The following is a 19,728-nucleotide window of genomic DNA, read 5'->3' on the forward strand; positions in this document are numbered from 1 at the left end:
TTACATGTCCACAATCTTGAACTGGGGTGGATGACATCATCACAAATTAAGCCATTGAGATGTCGCTATGTGTCCCTACAGCCTCAGCAATTTTGGTTCAAATCAGTTAAGTGGTTCACAAGTTAACCTGCTTGAAGCTCAAAAGTTTATGTGGCTGCCATCCTGAATTGTTGTGGATATCATCATAAACTATGCCATTGAGGTGCCCCTGTATGTCACTCACTATAATTGTACCAAATTTGGTTCAAATGGGTTAGGCAGTCCACAAATTAGCCGACGTGCCTCACATGTTCATGTGGCCAACATCTTGAACTGGAGTGGATGACATCATCACACATCACACCATTTGGGTGGCATCCTTATGTGTCCCTACAGCTGTAGCAAATTTGGTTCAAATCGGTTAGGCGGTTCACAGGTTAGCCCACTTGCACCTCAAAGGTTTATGGGTCCACCATCTTGGATCGGAGTGGATGATGTCATCACAAACTATGCCACTGAGGTGTCCCTATGTGTCCCTACAACCATACCCAATTTGGTTCATATTGATCCAGGCGTTGCGAAGTTGATACTGGGGAACACACGGACACACACATAGAATGCATAGTGATCTCATAAGCCTACTGGAAAGTAGGCTAAAAATCTGTAGAGGAAATAATCATGGGATTGTCCTCTGTACAGTATGTAGTTAGAGCCACAATCAAACCATCAGTCCATCTAACCCAGGCTTGCTCAATTTATCCCGCCCCCCCGCCCAGATGTTTTTGGACTAAATCTCCCATAATCCCCAGACACAGTGTCCAATAGACAGGTATTATGGGAATTGTAGGCCAACATCTGCAGGAGGGCCAAAGTTGAGGAGCCCTGATTTAACACATTATTTTCCAGTCTGACACTCTTCTTAGTCCTGAAACATGAGGGCTTTTTAGTTGGGAGTGCTAAACTTAGGACCTTCTGTGTGCAAAACATGATCTCTATTATTGAAGGGTGGGCCTACCTCCTCCTTTTCCAAGGCTGTTGCTAGACTCAGAACCCATTACACTAGATATTTCTTTTTCAGTATTTACAATCCAGAAGTCCTGAGCCACATTTTCTAGAGGCCACGGTGACTACAATGCTGCTTCAGCAAAATGAACATCAAATTCTGACTGCAAGCAGTTAGGACCCATTTTCATGATCACCTTCTGGTGTGGTTTTACCAGTGCCAAGGTATGTGTGATACATTTCACTTTATTTTTGCAGAGCTCTTGGCTTTGCTTTCTCTCACTCTTATGTATCCATAAGAAGTCTGTGGAGTGTCATGGATCAAACAACTGCACATGCAGGGCTCAACAACAACAATTCTCATTCCATGTTCCTACCTTGATTAATGTGTGAGCATATGTGCTAATTAAGAAGGGAAGTGAAACAAACTTTGATGTGCAGACATATCTGCATGCAGATCATCTCGGAATGTACCAGCTACATGTTCTAAATATTAGGGATGTGCACGAATCAATTTTTTAAAATGTGATTTGTACCCGAATCGAATCACCCCTGATTTGTTTTGGGTCGAAATCTGGCCAGCTAGCACAGGGGTGATTTGTTTTGTCCATAAATCTCCTGAAACAGGTAGATTCAGGTACAGATAGTTTTGTACTCAAATCGATTTGGACAGACAGCAGGCACAGACAGTGATTCTCTCAGCAGCAGGAAAGGAGTAGAAAAAAAATTCTCTTCTCTTTTCCTTAACCAGGAAAGCAGGAACAAAAAGCAGAGAATCCACTCCAGGCAGCAGGTGGCAAAGCAAAGCAAAGCTCCTCTCTCTCTCTCTCTCTCTCTCTCTCTCTCTCTCTCCTCTCGTGCGGCAGAAAGGCAGAATGGTGGCTGGCTGCTTCCTTAAGTACATTTGAAAATCCCTGCCTTGAACTCCCCCCACCCTTGTCCCTTCTTTGACCCTTCCCCTAGCCAATGCGGGGTCAGTCACCCCTGGCAACACAAGATATGAATGGAAAGGAGCCAATCTAGAACCAGGGGGGAATCACCAGCCAATCGATGCACACTGTAAGTCACCAATTTGAAGCTTGAGAGGGCGAGATTGTCAAAAACATTTCCTGACACAAAATGGAGACAGCAAGAGAGATCACCACAAAATGGAGGTATGAATCTACAAAACTTTCAGGTCCAAAATCTGGGTGATTTGTTTTTGACCCGAATCTGGCCAGCTAGCACGGGGTGATTTGTTTTGTCCACAAATCATCCAAAACCAGTAGATTTGGGTACAAATCATTTTGCACCCGAATCAGTTCGCACATCCCTACTAAATATTGTTTTATTGTTTATGTTGTTCATTAGGCTTTGCTCATATATGTCCTGATTCAACTCTTGTCAAGCATAGATATATGTGACAACTTGTGTTGGTTGTGCAGAAAATGTATTTGGAATGCACATCCCATTGAAAATAATCAGGGCTGACATATATTTTGATGCCTGTTCAGTCAGTGTGTTTTCCCTCTCCACCAAGCTTGTTTAAGAGGTTTTATATCAGTGGCAGATTTGTTTTCCACTACAGAAAATAAATGAAATAGAATCAGGTATAAACAAAGATTTGAGACAACAGTCCACACCAGTGCAACAACAATATCTGTACTGGAAATAAAACAAGTAGTTCTCAATTCAACTTATAGAGCCTACTTTCTGCTGCTTTGAACAGGGAAGTTGGACTTCTATTGGAGTCTACACACATTAATTCTAAAGGGGTGGTGCTTATCAATTGAGTGGCTGCCATCTTGCTTCAGAATGGTGGGACACAATAAAAATATGCCTATCAAGATACTCCAGGACTCCTCCTATATGCTGTGGATTTGATTCATATTGAACTGTAAACACATGAGTTCTTAAGGAGTAGTGCTTATAATCAGAATGGCCATAAATCTGGTTTATTAGACAATAAGCACAAAAGGTATTAGGTAGGGATGTGTGAAACGTTTCGGGTACAAAACGTTTTGTACCCAAAACAGCCTGTTTCGGGTGTTTTGTAGACAAAACAAAACACCCATTTTCCAGATCCATAATTTTTGTATACAAAACAAAACGTCCCTCTTTCGGCTACAAAACGTTTTGTTGTTTCAGACCACCATTTTGTGGTGATCTCTGAGTCAGTCTCCATTTTGTGTTTGACATCTCTTTGAATTTCCCACCCTTCCAGCCTTCTGATCAGTGACCTAAATCATGGGCTGACCTGCTGACAATTCCCTCCTTGTTCCCCATTGGCTCTTTTGCTTCTTCCCATTCTTTACTGACCCCACATTGGCCAGGGGAAGGGTTGCTAACCCATGGGGTGCTGGGTTCTGCTGTTTCTGTGGTGTTCTGAGTGTAGATTCTCTGGTAGCATATGAGAGTGGATTCTTGTTTTTCACTGAAAATCTCATATGCTACCAGAGAATCTACAATGAACACCTCAGAAACAACAAAACCCAGTACCCCACAGGCTTGTGGGTATGGGGGTGGTTGGCACCCTATGTGCACTACACAACCCCTTGCTCTTGGCAACCCCAGTGCCCCCCAAGTGGAATTATGGGGCTGCTGAAACCTCCATTATTCCCTATGGGAGAAATCTTAAAGACACGTATACTTCAACAAATCACAAAAGATCAGCCCTTTGCCCAATTTCTTTGAAATAATTCTGGAAGTTTCCTTGCCCCCATTGGGCACTACCACCCACCACACTCTGCTATGGCTCATCCCTTTCCCCTTGATTTTAAGTGATACATTTGCTGGAATCCCCCATTATTCCCTATGGGAAAATTCTTAAAGATGTGTAAACTTGAAAAAAATTCCAAAAAAAATCAGCCCTTTGCCCAATTCCTTTGAAATTTGGGTGGTAGCTTCCACCCATTGGACACTACCACCACCACCCACTCTTTTTGCCCCGGGACCCTTTTTAAAAATCCAAATCAATTCGGATTCAGATTCAGAAAATTTGGCTACAAAACAAAACAGGGCCGATTCAGATTCAGAAAATTTGGGTACAAAACAAAATGGGGATGTTTCTATTAGGATACAAATCGAAACAAGAAAATTCCAAAATGCACACCCCTATTTTTAGGGACACACACGAACATGGTGATCTTGTATGTATTCTTCCTTTCACAAAGTACACTTAAAAATATGACCAGTTAGCATGGCATCCCTAGCAAGTTGTGCCAACCGTCTCTTCCTTACTTTGCAGAGCATGAGATAACAACTCCATAATCTTCATTTGGAGCCTAATACAATATAGGACAATAACTGCAATGTAGTTTAGCAAACCCATAAGCTATGTGCCCTTGTTAAAACCATGCCTTGGGCCAACTCAAGAAACCAGAAGATAGTGGGCCATATCGAAAGAATAAGCACCATTCAAATAAATGAGAAAAGTTAAGTTACTCATGACTAACCTACGTCTCATTAATTTCAATGGTTCCTAATTGGGATTCACTTTCTTTGGATACAACCCATAGAATGTATAACCCCGACTACCATTAGTTACACAATCTGCCCCCCCCCTTCTGCTAGCAAATACCCTCATGTTAAATTTAGACGCATCTGTTTCCTCCTTTCCCAATATTCATTTTTTCTAGAGAAAGGTTTTTGCTATAAAGGATTTAACATTTTTCTCTTTTGACCTCACTTCTTGAGGCTAAATAATCCATGGCAGTTTCCTTCTATAAGGCAAGCCCAAGGTCCTGCTCTCACAGTGTTTTGCAATCTTAATGGTCTAAGTAAGAAGAGTACTCACTACAGGATGTCCTCTCTCCCACATGAGAAAGCCTTGTCTTTTCAGAGCTGTTTTTTAAAAAAAATTACCTCCATATATAATTCTCTAAGGCTTACCCGTCACTAATCCCATGCATGGCAGCTCTTGCGAGAGCTCAGGAGAAAGCTTCCTGGAGGGGGAGAGGAAAGCAGCAGCGGACAGAAAAAATGGCGGTGGCAGTGAGGAAAAGAAAATAGTGGTGGTGGCCAGGGAGGGAAGAAAATGGTGGCCAGGGGAGAAAATGGTATGTGTGTGTGTGTGTGTGAGGGGGGAGAAATCAGTGTGTGTGTGTGTGGGGGGAAACAGCAGCAGGGGAGAGAGAGGGGCAGAGAACAGGGGGAGAGCCAAGGGGGGTGGGGAAGGAGGGGGAGAACTAGAGGCACAGATGCTCTGTGCCCGAGCCAGCTAGTTATTATTATTATTGTTATTGTTGGGAAAAGAGAGAAAGAAGAGCAAATTACTAGAACTTCTTTCACCATTTAGTGTGTGATATTGAAACCTCAGATCTTTTTCTGTGGACTCCTTAAGCCTCAGATTCCCACTTCACACATTAGGAATGGGTTATTGGGATAGCTGGCACTGATGTAACACCTTAATAGGGATGTGCGTTTCGTTTCGGATACAAAATGTTTTGTGCACAAAACAGGCCATTTTGGCTGTTTTGTAGCCAAAACAAAACACCCAATACTCAAAACAGAAAATTTTGTAGCCAAAACAAAATGTCCCTGTTTTGGATACAAAACGTTTTGTGGTTTCGGCTGTTTTGGAACTCCATTTTGAAATTGTGAAAAGTCTTTCTCCTTCAGTCTCCATTTTGAGTTTTGACATCTGTTTGAATTTCCAGCCCTTCCAGCCCGCAGACAAGCCAGCAAAAGCATGGGCTGATCTGCTGGCAATTGCCTCCTTATTCCTTTTAAGCAAATTTAAGGGTAAATTTTACCCTCATTGGCCAGTGGGGCAGGGTGCAGTTCCTTGTTGATCCACACTGTTGTCTTTAGATCAATCGCATTTTGGATGGGGGGGATGTGGATGTGCATGACCTTTGGAAATCTGCCTGATTTTTTCCAAAGCTGTGCTGCTGTTGATGTGTGATGTTGATGTTATTTGGGGTGGATTCAGGGCAGAAAGGGGGCTTTTGGGGCATAAGAGTGGTTCAGGTGGTAGTGCCCCAGTGGGTGCCTGCTGCTACCCAGATTCCAAAGGAATTAGGAAAAGGGCTGATTTTTAAAGAATTTCTGAAGTTGACATGTCTTTGGGGCAGACTTGGGGCAGAAAGGAGGCTTGAGGGGCAAAATAGTGGGTTGGGTGGCAGTGCCCCAAGGGGTGTCTACCACAACCCAGATTCCAAAGGAATAGGGCAAAGGGCTGATTTCTTAGGAATTGTTGAAGTTTACTCTTCTTTAAGGTTTTTTCTACCTAGGGAATAATGGAGGTTTCAGCAGACCCATAACTCCACCTGGGGGGCACTGGGGTGGCTGGGAGCGAGTGGCGGTGTAGTGCACATAGGGTGCCAACCCCCCCCCCCATGGGTTGCTAACCCATGGGGTGCTGGGTTCTGTTGTTTCTGAGAAGGAGTGTGCACGGTTCGGTCCGGCACAATTCAAAAGACCGCCGGACCGGTCCAGAGGTCCGGCGGTCTGGTGGTCCAGCTGGGCAGGGGACTGTTGCTTTAAAAATCTTCTTGGGGCGGCAGAGTTCCTCCCTGCCGCCCCTGCCCCCGTTGTTGTTTCAAAAAGCCTTGAACGCTGCCCGTCGTTGTTTCTAAAGCCTTGAACAGAGACAAGCGCTAGCAGTGCGCATGCGCCCTGCGTGGCGTGCTCGTCTCTGACGCATACGTCACGGTGGCAGTGTCAGAGACAAGCGAGCCGTGCAGGGCGCATGCATGCCGCTAGCACTCATCTCTGTTCAAGGCTTTTTGAAACAACGACGGGGGCAGGGGCGGCAGGGAGGAACTCTGCCGCCCCAAGAAGATTTTTCAACTGACTAGCGCCAGAGGGGGAAGAGCGGCGGGGGGGAAAGTACTACCACCACCCCGCTTAAAGCAACAGTCCCCCCCGTGCCAGACCGGGGGTGCACCGGACCATGCACACCCCTATTTCTGAGGTGTTCTGAGTGTAGATTCTCTGGTAGCATATGAGATTTTCAACAACAAACCATGAATCCACTCTCATATGCTACCAGAGAATCTGAATCTACACTCAAAACATCTCAGAAACAACAGAACCCAGTACCCCATGGGTTAGCAACCCATGGGGGTGGTTGGCACCCTATGTGCTTTACACCACCACTCACTCTGGGCCACCCTGGTGCCCCCCAAGTGCAGTTATGGGGCAGGAATTATGGAGGTCCATCATTCCCTATGGGGAAGAACTTTACAGATGCGCAAACTCCATTACATCTTTAAAAATCAGCACTCTGCCCAATTCCTTTGAAATAATTCTGGCAGCTTCCTTGCCCCCACTGGGCACTACCACCCACCCTACTCTGCTCTGGGCCACCCATTTCCCCCCCAACATGAAGCTATACTTTTGCTGAAACCTCCATTCTTCCCTATGGGAAAAATCCTATACTTCAAAAATTCACCAAAAATCAGCCCTTTGCCCAATTCCTCTGAAATTTGGGTGGTAGTTTCCACCCATTGGGCACTACCACCCCCACCCACTAGTTTTCCCCCGGGGGCATTTTTAAAAATCCAAAACATTTCAGATTCGGATTTTGCAATTTTGCACAAAGAACAAAATTGGGGTGTTTCGGATTGGCTGATTTCGAACAAAGAACAAAATGGGGGTGTTTTGGATTTGGGCCAAAAATAAAACAGAAACAAACCAAAACACAAAACCCTACACCTTAACAACTTAACAACTTAACACCTTAATACCTATGGATCTTATCAGGATTGCTGTCTGGGATTTCACCATACAGTCATTTATATATTATAGGTTTGAACTACATTTCATTATAATTTTTAAGATAACAACATCACAACATCACAACAAGATAAATAACAAGTCAATTTAAAAATTAGTTTAAAAACACAGAGATAGAATAAAAACCATAAAGTGCTAAAACACATAAGAACTCCGTTAGCAATACAAAGAAACATTAAAGGTTATGCAGAGATCTGCCTCTGAATCTTCAACGGCCTGCCTAATACAGTCCTTAGATACCTGCATAAAGTCAGGGGAAAGGTAAGGGAATGGAACTTCCCAGAGAGCAAATGCCAAGACATGGTGTCATACACAGAACAGGCCTGCCTCCACCAGCAGATATTGTTAAGTGGGTGGAAGATCTTGGAATCACTGGAAGTGTTCTTAAATAAATCTGGGTCCCAAGCCATTTAGGATCTTACAGGTAATAACCAGCAGTATGAATTGGACTCAGATATTAGTTGGCAGTTAGTGCAGTTCTTTTAAAATGAGAGTCGTATGGTCATTCCAAGTGGACCCAGAAAGCAATCTGGCTGCTGCATTCTGCAATAACTGGCATTTCCAAATTTCCTCTTAGAGGGCAATCCCATTGTAACTGACCAGGGCATGAGTGAAAGTAGCCAGATCTGTCTTCTCAAGGAAAGGTTGTACCTGGTGCTCAAACCAAAGCTGTGCAAAGGTGCTACTGGTCACCACCATCATTCAACCATTCTGAAACAGCACCAGATTGAGGAGAACTCCCAGTCTGTGTATCTGCTCTTTCAAAAGGAGTGCAGTGCAACCCTGTGTAGAACAGGCTGAACTCCCTTTCCCTGACTGGCTTTCTTCTGACTGCCCGTATGTATAAAAGGTTCCATTTCAAACAAAGGAGATATGCTGCAGGTGTGCACTGTTGCACAAGCATGCCTGCACTGGAATGCAAGGTCCATACTTCGTGCAAGTAGCTAGCGTAACAGTGTTGTGCTAGTGTGATGTTCTTCTGCAAGCACTTTGTTAGGATGCCAAAATGGTCTGTGCGGCTGCCAAACCAATTCAATTGGTAGAAGGTGGGGCAGGAGGGGGCAGTGAGCAGCACATTTAAAAGGGAGGACTGCAGGTCCTTACCTGCTCCTCCACCACTCCATGCAGCTTCCTACTGCAATGGTGTACCCCCCAGCAGCCCGCATGTGCCAGTGGCACTCCCTCAGCAGCCCTTGTGCGGTGGCAGCATGTACATGGCTTCTGCGGATGCATGGCGACCATTTGCATGGTCAGCAACCATGAGTGGCCAGCAACTACGCATGGTCAGCAGCCTGGTGCCACTCTAAAGGTGCTGCTTGTCTCCCCCTCCCACCCCTGCCTTCCACCAGTCAAATTGGTTTGGCAATTTGCATGGTCAGCAACCATGCATGGTCAGCAACCTGCTGCCCTCACTTTCAAAGGTGCCACTCACCTCCTGTCACACCTTACACCAGTTGTATTGGTTCACAAACCGATTTGACTTCAAATTGGTGCATGAATCTCGATTCATGTACATCCCTTTCAGCCAGTGAGATCTTTGCTGATTACTAGGGCTGTGTAAATACTCGGCAGGCTATTTGGATTCTGTGATATTCAATTCAAATAGCCCACCAATACACAATCAAATAGGAGCTCAGATACCTCTGAATAGTATTTGTGGAATCTCAGTATATTCAGAGTCTAGTCAGATGTTCAGAGACTTTTCCCCCCTCCCACTTTTTCTTAGTAAAAAATGTATCTCTTTAAAACTGACAAAGAGAAGAATGAGGTCACATTCCATATGTGGATAACGCTGGGTTGGGGGCTGAGTGAGTCCTTTGAAATTGACACATGAAGTTGGTCAGTGACTTTGTTCTGCCTCCCTGTTTCCTTCCAAGCATTGTGCGAGGGACAAAGAAAGAATATATAATGCAATTTTAGCTTTAGCCTTATTCAGATGTTATCCAGTGCAGCAACGCTCATGGATACAGTGCCAAAAATGGGTCAGAAGTCCCACACCAGCACTGTCACTCACCCCCTCTAGTCAATTGTTACAGCTCATAGTTACAGTGTTATTTGTGTGTGAAGTGGGTGTTGGAAGTGAAGGACTATGTGCTGTCTCTTGTCTCAATGACATAGGAGGACAGACTAGTGAGTCAGAGGGCTAGAGGGTCAAGACATTGGTCATCCCTTCACAACTACTCTGACACGCTCCCTTTGCTATGTAGATTGCTAATCTCAGGGACTTCCTTCCTTCCTTCCTGCCACTTCCTCTTCCCTTCCCTTCCTTCTCCCTTGCAACATGCAAGCTCCTCTCTCCCTGCACCATGTGTGCAGAGATGGAGAATCCATCTGCATCCAGCTAGCTAGATAGATTAGAGATCCTATCTCTTCACTTTCCTATCTAGAATGGAGTTCTCTAATAAATGCTCCTTATATTGATTTGAAACTATGAACTGGCTCCAAGTTATTTTACTCTCAGCATACACGCATGCCTAACCAAATTCTGCTGTGTTGTACCTCTGTGCACTCTGCTATAATGAAAAAGGGTTTCTCTTACCCGAGAGAATCCCCAACAGTGGGGAGTGCCATAACCATGATGGCCAAAACAGCACTGTAACTATGAGTGGCTGGCTGGAGGGTGTGAGTGACGGTACAGGGGTGAAGGTGGTTAGTGACAATACAGGGATGGGACTTACAATTCATTTTTGGTGCTGAATCCATGTGCACCTCAGTGCTGGATAACATCTGAATAGGGCTTCTGTCTTCCTGCCTTCTGTGAACTGCTGAGCTATTGGAGGCATAGTGTCCTTAGGGCTACCATCCCAGCTATTTTCATTCCATTCCACCTGAAAGCAAACCATTTATAATACTTTTAAGAACTTTAAAAAAACATTTAAAGATTTTCCTTCACAGAACCCCCTGCTTATATCTGTTTGTTATGTTCATGCCCATTTCATGGACCGCCAGCCATACTGAATTCATCCCATTCTGGAAAAAGCTGATGATACTGTTTGTATAAGATATTATATAAAAGCATTTTAGTGTTTTTTCTCCATTGTATCTGTTGGACGAATATTCAGATGACCAAATATTTAGATCTGAATACAGACAGATCTGTATTCAGGTGGGGGTGGGTGGAATCTAAATATCAAATTGAATGATACATTCTTCAAATACTGAACCTGAATACAAAATGCTGATGTGAGTCTCATGATCGGTGAGACTGGTCGAGAGCGGGTTTGCGGGGAGAGTGGGCTTAGCCCACTCTCCCCGCAGACAACTATTCAGGCAGCCCAGGGTGGCCGGATCAGCTGCCCACACGACTGCCAGCTCCGTCACGGAGCCGGTGGAGGCTGTGGGGATTGAGGGCCACGTGGCCCCTGGAAGTTCCAGAATGCCCCGTGCGAGCGTGCGGGGCATCCTGGAGAGACCCCAAGGGTCAGGAGGCTTGTTTCAGCCTCCCTGTGGGAGTCTCCTCATGTGTTGCTGCAGTGCGGAGCTGCGCCACGGCAACACACGATCAAAATGTCTGTGGTCCAATCTGGCCATAGTCTGGTGCGAGGCAAGAAAGGGTTACATAGTGCCCCCAATCTCGTCACGATGCTGCTGTCTATTTGATTCTCTGTTTGGTGTTATTCCTTTACGATTGCTACAGACGTTTGTTGTCATGATGTGTTTGGTTGAAGAGTTTGTCTGTGCTCAGTACTCTGCAGTGGGTGAGGCTGTGTCTCAATTCCTTGTGTTTTGTGTTTTGCTGCTGCTTGCTGAATGTAGGATACTGACCAGCTTAGAATGATACATATGAAGCTGCCTTATACCCAGTCAGAACATGGATCCATTTAGCTCAGTATTGTCTACACTGACAGGCAGCGGCTTTTCCAAGGTTTCAGGCAAGAGTCTTTCCCAGCCCTACCTGGTTTAATGGTATAAACAGAGGTGCAGTGCTAGCCATGAAACATCTGGACCATTGTATTGGGCTTCCCCTAGGTGTTCCATCTAGCTTTGATATTTGATTCTTACCTTTTCAGAAAACTGTGGTCATGGAAAGGAGTTCAGATGTCAATGCATCTATCAGCCACAGAATGAGCTGGTAGTAAAAAGGAAAGGAAAGGAAAGGAAAGGAAAGGAAAGGAAAGGAAAGGAAAGGAAAGGAAAAAGAAAGAATGGGAATTTAGAAGCTGAGGTGTATCAAGATTAGCCATTTGCTTTCAAGGTAAATCTTCAATATACAGTATGTTCCCCATGAGACTATCATATCTGCAAATGGTGCAGTGCCCACTGCTCAGGAGAGCTGGCTTCATTAAAAATTGTACCCCAAACCAAAGGTGCACCTAGGTAATTTTGGAGCCTGGAGCTGGATCTAGAGCATCATCATATTTGGCTGAGCAACCACACCAGCAGAGGCAGACTAAAGAGGATTTGGCGGGCCCCAGGGGCTGGGGAGGCCCTGGACTTTGGCCCCAAAGTCCAGGGGTAAGAGCGCCTCTGCCCCAAACTAAAAATAAACTGAGCCCAAAACAGCCTTATACTGTTTTGAGTATGAGAGTCATTTAGAAATCCTTATGGCACCAGCCACTGGGGAGCATACTGAGAAATAAAAATGCAGAGCTACATACCTGACCCTCAGAAAGAATCAAAGGGTGACATGTTGTACAACAAAATACCCAGAGTTGCCTTTTATTTTATTTTATTTTATTTTATTTTATTTTATTTTGCCTCTGCACATAATCATCTATAGATTTTGAGAGTAGGTGTGAATTTTCTGTCAAACCTGTTGCAGTGACATCTTCACAGTATATTAATGTTTCAGGCTAAACCTTTGCAAGCAGCGAAGAATCAACTACTTTTGATCTTTCTGTTCACAACTATGTATAGTTAAATGTGCATAAGGAAAAAAACAATCGTTTTTTTAAAAAGCTATGCTCATTTAACTTTTTGTGAGAGTTTTCTCTTCAGAATCTTCTGTTGGGAGATTTTTGACAATTGCTATGCCTACATTGGAACATAGGAAGCTGCCTAATGCCGAGTCAGACCATTGGTCTATCTAGCTCAGTATTGTCTTCACAGACTGGCAGCAGCTTCTCCAAGGTTGCAGGCAGGAATCTCTCTCAGCCCTCTCTTGGAGAAGCCAGGGAGGGAATTTGGAACCTTCTGCATGCAAGTGCTCTTCCCAGAGTAGCCCCATCCCCTGAGGGGAATACCTTACAGTGCCCACATGTCTCCTATTCAAATGCATACCAGGGCAGACCCTGCTTAGCAAAGGGGTCAATCAATGCTTCAAGAGCAGAATGCTGAAACTTTTGTATGCAGAAAGCCAAAGGGAGCGCAATGTGACACAGGAAGAATATTGGTGAAACCTACTTTAATTTCCTGCTAATTCATTTCAATTAACAGTACTGCTCTGTGAGAATGCAAATGACTATAATTTCCTCATAAAGTAATTTGCTGCTTAGTGCATGGAGTTTGCGCTTCCAACTGCTTTGCTTTCTGTTATCGTTCTAGTCTGGATAGCAACAAACAAAACTTGATTTGTCAAAGCCTCCTTTGCTTAAGGAATTAGAAAATTGAACATTTGGAGAATGAGACCTAAATGTGCACTGCAATGGGTATCTGTTGTAATAAGAAAAAGATAGAAGGCTCTTTTGGTGGAGACAACCTTTTAAAAAAATATCATTTCAACTTTCCAGTGCAGCTTTATATACCTGCAGGACCCTGCCTAGAGTTATCACTGAACTATATCCTCTCCTTACTCTATATACAGTGGGCAGAGTTTATAAGACCTAGTATTGCCACAGCATTTCAAAGAGAATTCGGAGGTTTCTACTCAGGAGAATCACCTAAGGAATCTGAAGGGAAGCAAAAAGAGTTTCAATAGGACTAGTAAAATTACTCAAGTAGGTTCGGTACATTCTTACAACCCTCTCAGAAATCTTGAAGGCAGCTTGATAGTCAAAATGAGCTGTGGGTGTCATCCTCTCCTAAGGCTTTGGGTTGAGAGGCCAGAACAGATGAGTTCTGATCCATGGCAAAGTTGATATGATCTGGAGCTAGAGTTGCTACCAAATTTCAAGTGAAGAAAATTCAACATAAGTTGCATATTTTTGTTTGGAAGAAATACAGTACGTAAGGAATTTCAAAGGAAGCAAAATGGGGTTTCAATATGGCTGACAACATTTCCCTGGTGGATCCCACATAATGAGGCTCTTCTCATGATCCGTGAGAAGAGCCATGAGGGGGTTATCAGGGAGAGCGGGCTTAGCCCACTCTCCCCGCAGACGAGCAGGGCGGCCGGATCGGCTGCCCACATGACTGACAGCTCTGTTACAGAGCCAGAGGGGGCTGGGGGGATCAGGGGCCGCCAGCCCCCAGTAGTTCCAGCATGCACTGCATGAGCGCGCAAGGCAAGCTGGAGAGACCTCCGAGCTGGGAGGCTGCTTTTCAGCCTCCCGGTCGGGGATCTCCTTGTGATTTGCTGTGGCACTGAGCCACGCCATGGCAACTCACGATCCGTTAACCCCAGTTAGCGGAGCGCTTGCTCCACTAACCTGGGCTAAGGGGTGGGCTACTCAAGCAGATTAGCTGCTTGTAAGCCACCAGGCTCACCTGTGAACCCGGTGGTTTACACGAGCAGAAAAAATCGGGCTAGATCTCCTAGCCCGATTTTTGCTGCTCGTGGGAATAGCCTTGTTACCCGCCTCTGTCTACAGCACATCCATCTGTGTCAAAAACCAAATAAGCTGCTCCAGAATGAAGATGCTCAGTGAGGTGGAAATGATCCTAGGAGGAGAGTAGTAGGTCCATGATGGTCAAAGTAAGAACATGATGGTTGGTCTGCCAAAAAAACCCCTCACAATATGAAGCCAGTCTGGCCATTTGTTTGTGTGACAGTATAATATTGAGAGATGACAACTTCAATTTCATGCATTTGTGGGATTGACTTCTATGCAGATATTTATTTGTAAAGAAACACATATACATCCCTTGTCAAAATTCATTCAACTTTCCTTGAAATTCCTACAGAAGAATTCTCAGCAGAACCCTCCAAAATGATGCCACATTGCACATTAGGTCAGTGGAAGCTTTGCTTCGGTGGAGGAGAAAATCAGTGGGTGGGAGGAGTTTTGCCTTTTTGATCCGTGTTTCCTCATTTTTTTGCACAGTTAGTAACTGTTGAGACAGAACAATGCTTAAATGCACTCAAGTGGCAGAAGTCCAAGCACAAAAGCAGCTCTTTGGAAAGCACCATTAGATGGATACTAGACCCTCTGAATTAGGACTGGGCTTTTAATCTCTTTGCTCCCTGTAGAGGGGATGGCAGTAGAAGTCTGCTCTGCTCACTGCTACTGTGAAAAACCCCACAGAGCACAAAAACTACAAAAACCCTACTGCTGCTGTAGTTTGATCATCTATGACTGATTAAAAATGTGTTAACGATGGTCTCCCACTTTTTCTTTTTGAGTTCCTTCACAACATGTGAAAACTGTCATAATTCTCCTTCTCCCAGTCCCGAAGCTCAATCAAAGTCTCCAGAAGCTTCCACCATGATCCTCAGCCCGGTCTCAAGTCCCAAGGATTTCTGGCCCTTTTACTGATGGGGCCTTCTCTTCTGAGGTAATCACATTTTTCCAACATTCAGACTAGGGAAATAGTGAAAACATCAATATCCCTTCAGCCCTGTCAAAACCAGTTGCCAATCAGATCTCTAGGCTAAACATATCGTATTTGAACTTTAGTACCTAAACTGAACACAGTGCTTTACATGTTGAATGTGCATGCTTAGCCCAGTAAGTCAATATTTGAAATGCTCAAGGTTTTTTTTTTTATTTGAACTATCTCCTAAAGATTGACTGAATGCTCTATTCCAGCTGAGAGTGTTTAGGCTTCCAGAAATATTGCCTTTATAATGAGCTAAGAAGAAGCAGAATGTAAACATTCGCTTGATCCCTAGTGAGAGGGGCACACAGATGAAATCTAGGGAAGATGAAATCTAAGCCCAGGTCACCCCAAGAGAATTGGTACTTAGATAACAAGAAAAGGAAAATCCTGGGGAAAAAAGATCTATGGAAAGATTCTGGAGATGTCAGTAAATTGCTGAAAGAGATTTGACTTTCTACTGAGATTTCAAAAAGCCTAGAACCATTTCAACACTTATTTTTAACCTACACCCCTCTGCTCCACAGGAATTTCCAGCTATTAAGCCTGGAGCTTTGTAGGAGAAACACACACTGGAATTTTATCTACCTTGTGCTAGCGAAGCTTTCCTCCTAACTGGGCTTAGTTTCAAAATCCAAATAAAAAATACAAACTCTTTCACTCCTCTCTGCCTTTCCCCCCAGGTACCATCTTCTATGCTCTTTTCCACCCAATAATAAAATATTTATTTCACACCACCATCACACATATATACTTCTTGGGATTTCTTAAAGTGTGTGTGTGTGTGTGTGTGTGTGTGTGTGTGTGTGTGTGTGTGTGTGTTATATATATATATATATATCACACACTCTTAACTGGGGGAGGGGGAACCTTAACAGTGCTTGACTTCATATTATGCAGATAACGAGAAGCTGTATTTGCTTTTTCATATATAAAAGTGGAATAATCCTTCATAAACATTCCTTTTGATTATTTATTTACTTCATTTCTACCCTGTTGCTTGATCCAAAATAATTCCAAAGATGCTTTACAAAAAATAATAAGATAAGAGCAGAGATCCTGCTAGATCAGAGGTGAAAGATCCATCTATTCCAGCATCCTGTTTTCTACAGTGGGCAACATTTTTTTAAATTAAATTTAATTTAATTTTTGGTCTGGCGCCACACCAAACTGGGGTGTTCAGCCTGGCACCAGACCATCGAACCAGATGGGTTCAAAGTCGAACCAGTTCCACCTCAAACCTGTTTGCACACCCCTAGTTCCAGAGCAGAATTATTAGCTGATATTATTATTTTCTGAGCGGTGGAAACCCAGGTTTATGAAACTTAGGTAAAATGTATAACAATTGTATAAAAATTCATATTCCTGTGTTGAAATTTATCCCATCCTTAGCCTTTCTTTTAGAATTACTCTGATTTTAGACTGTATGTACGTTAATGGGTCTTTGGCACATAGTTTGTATGTAGTTGAATCATATAATTGATGATACACCTCTTTTTCATAATCTGATCTATTAAATATCACTATGGCTCCACTATTATCTGTTTCTTTTATGATTATATCAGAGTCCGTAGATAGTTCATGAAGTGCAATTCATCCAGTCTTGTTGATGTTGTGCCATGTTTGAAAACAATCTCTTTTCAATGTATCTAATCCTTTGAAAATCCTTTCCTCATATAATTGAATCCCACAGTGGGAAGGTCCTGGTGGCATACCACATATGTATAAACTTTGTAATATTCTGTATACTGCTTTTTAGAATTGCCTCTGAGGAAGAGAATTTGAGCTCGAAACATGTAAGGTGTAAGGCAATACTGAATGTATTCATTGAAATGCACCAGTAAAGAGATATATTTAATAAATTCATTGAAATCCATCAGCACTTTTGGGACTTCTCAACCACCACCACCACCCCCTTTTCATTTCTGATTGCTGGTGCTGTGTCATTTTTCTTCCCTCTCCTTCTTTGTTCTTGGCCACTTTAAGTTCCCAACACACTCTCTTCCTGAATTTTGGACTCGTGTGTGCAAGCTGCATACAAAGAACTAAAGGGGAAGGAAATGAAAATACAGATTTTCCTCACAACATCCTACTTGTGTGAATCAGAGATTTCAGCAGTTGCTGCTATAAAAAGCAAATACTGATCAAAAATAAACTGGGAACATGAAATTAGATTAGTACTGTAGTTTTAAACATAAAACCCAGGTTTCAAAAATTAAGCAGGAACAAACAACCTGATCCTTTTAATTGCAAAGGGACATGGGCTTTATCTCTGTCTAATCAGACATTAAATTAAATTAAATGATTAAATCAGCTTTAATCATGGGCGGGCACAAAGTGCCATATATTATTATAGGGGGTCACAGTATAAACAAGTTTGAGGACCCTGGCATTACGGCATAAGGCATATAGACTTTAAATTCACTAAATATTAAATAGCATCTGATGAATTCAATTGTATTTTGTAATTGTATTGTACTCAAGAAAGAGATTTTGGGGTCAATGTAGACAGCTGAGTGAAAACTCAGAGTGTGACAACTATGAAAAGAATTTTAGGGCTGTGCAATCGTAAGGGTCTGCTAGGGATATTGGACCAATGTGACCACTATCAGGCATTTTGGGAAGGATTTTTGATAGGACAGCAGGAAGCCCTGAAAGTTGGAATTCTGACTACAACCCCTGCTGTCCTATTGGAAATGCTTCCTCTTCCAATAGTAATATGGGGCGGGGGGGCACTGCTTGGAAAGACTTTCTCTCCAAGATAGCTCAGGACTAGTTTCTAAGAAATGCACCCCCCAAAAAGAGAGTTGGGGTTCAAAAGGAACCCACCAGAAACTACCCATTGGGCCAATGGGTGCTTCCTGAGGGGTTAGGGTTGTCCTCCCACACCTCCAATTTTGGGGGTGCAGTCCTTAAAAGCCAAGTCAGGTACTGGCTTGGAAACAAAGTATCTCCAAACCAGCTTCAGATCTGTCAGATCTATTTTTAACCCCTTCCCCCCAAAAAAATTGAGGGTGGGGGACCAAGGTACCCCCTCCAGGAATCACCACTGGGCCAGTGGGTGCTTCCTGGTGGATTACCCTGGTCCCCCATCCCTTGAATTCATTGGTGCAGTGCTTAAAATACAGGCCTGAATCTGGCTTGGAGACAAAGCGCCTGTTGTGGCTCTGCAGTGCCTGCTGCCGCAGAATCACCAATCCCACAATAGTGTCGGGAAGACCCTATTGGCCTCCACACTGTTTTTCTTCCATATTCTTTTTGGATTATCATTGATCTGATATTTCTACTGGTGCACAGGTCTAATCTGTTCTATGCTAGAGGCTATTAGGAAAGGGACTAAAATACTGGCAGTATTGTAATGCCCTTTTACAAATCTATTGTGCAGTGACACTTGGATAAAGTTCTGGTCACCTCATCTCAAAAGATACCGGAGAGCTGGGAAGAGTACAGAAAAGAGCAAGTATATTGTTCGGGGCAGTAAGCACCTTCCCTGTGAGGAAGGGTGAAAACATTTGTAGTCCTTGGTGGCAACTAAGCGGGAATATGGCAGGGGCTTATAAAGTTATGCATGACACAGACGATGTGGATAAAGGGAAGTTATATGATGATGACGATGACGATGATGATGATGATGATGCCATCTTCTCTTGTAATTCTAGAATTGTAGGTTGCCTACTGAAATTGATTGGGACACTCAGAACAGAGAAAATGAAGTATTTTTTTCACTCAACACGTAATTCATTAATGGAATGTGTTGCCATGGGACATGCTGAAGGCAAGTAATTTCTTTAGATAGCCTTATAAAGGAGACTAGATAAATTCATGAAGGACAAGTCTTTCAGTAGCTACTAGTCATGATGGCTATATATAATCATATATATAGAGAGAGGACAATGCAGAGGCTATGCACACCATGATGGAGGTAAAGCCCAGAATGGGGTAAAGAGTGCCCAGAATGGGCGAGGTGTGCAATTTTGGAGGCTGGCAGGGGGAGGAGGTGACTCTGGAGGGCCCCCACTGGGTAAGTTACTTTAAAATTATTTTGTTCATGAACACACACACACACACACACACACACACACACACACGAATTCAACAAAACAGGTTTTGTGCACTCCCCTATTTGGAACCACTTTCTCAATATATGGATTATTTTTTGAAAATCTATGTACCACTAATGAGATCATATATACGAGATTCTGCAGATTTTATTAACAAATTATCTACATATTAGTTGATATACAGGCGACTCAAAATGCATATTAAGATAACTCTCTATTCAAGACCTTCATTTATTATGTAAAAATACACTATGGCTGACATATAGACATTAACATGTATGTTTTTTTTTACAACAGACTGATAAATGTTGGGTTGTTATGCAATAAATTA

The sequence above is a fragment of the Hemicordylus capensis genome, chromosome 3, assembly GCF_027244095.1.
Source record: "Hemicordylus capensis ecotype Gifberg chromosome 3, rHemCap1.1.pri, whole genome shotgun sequence".
NCBI lineage: Eukaryota > Metazoa > Chordata > Lepidosauria > Squamata > Cordylidae > Hemicordylus > Hemicordylus capensis.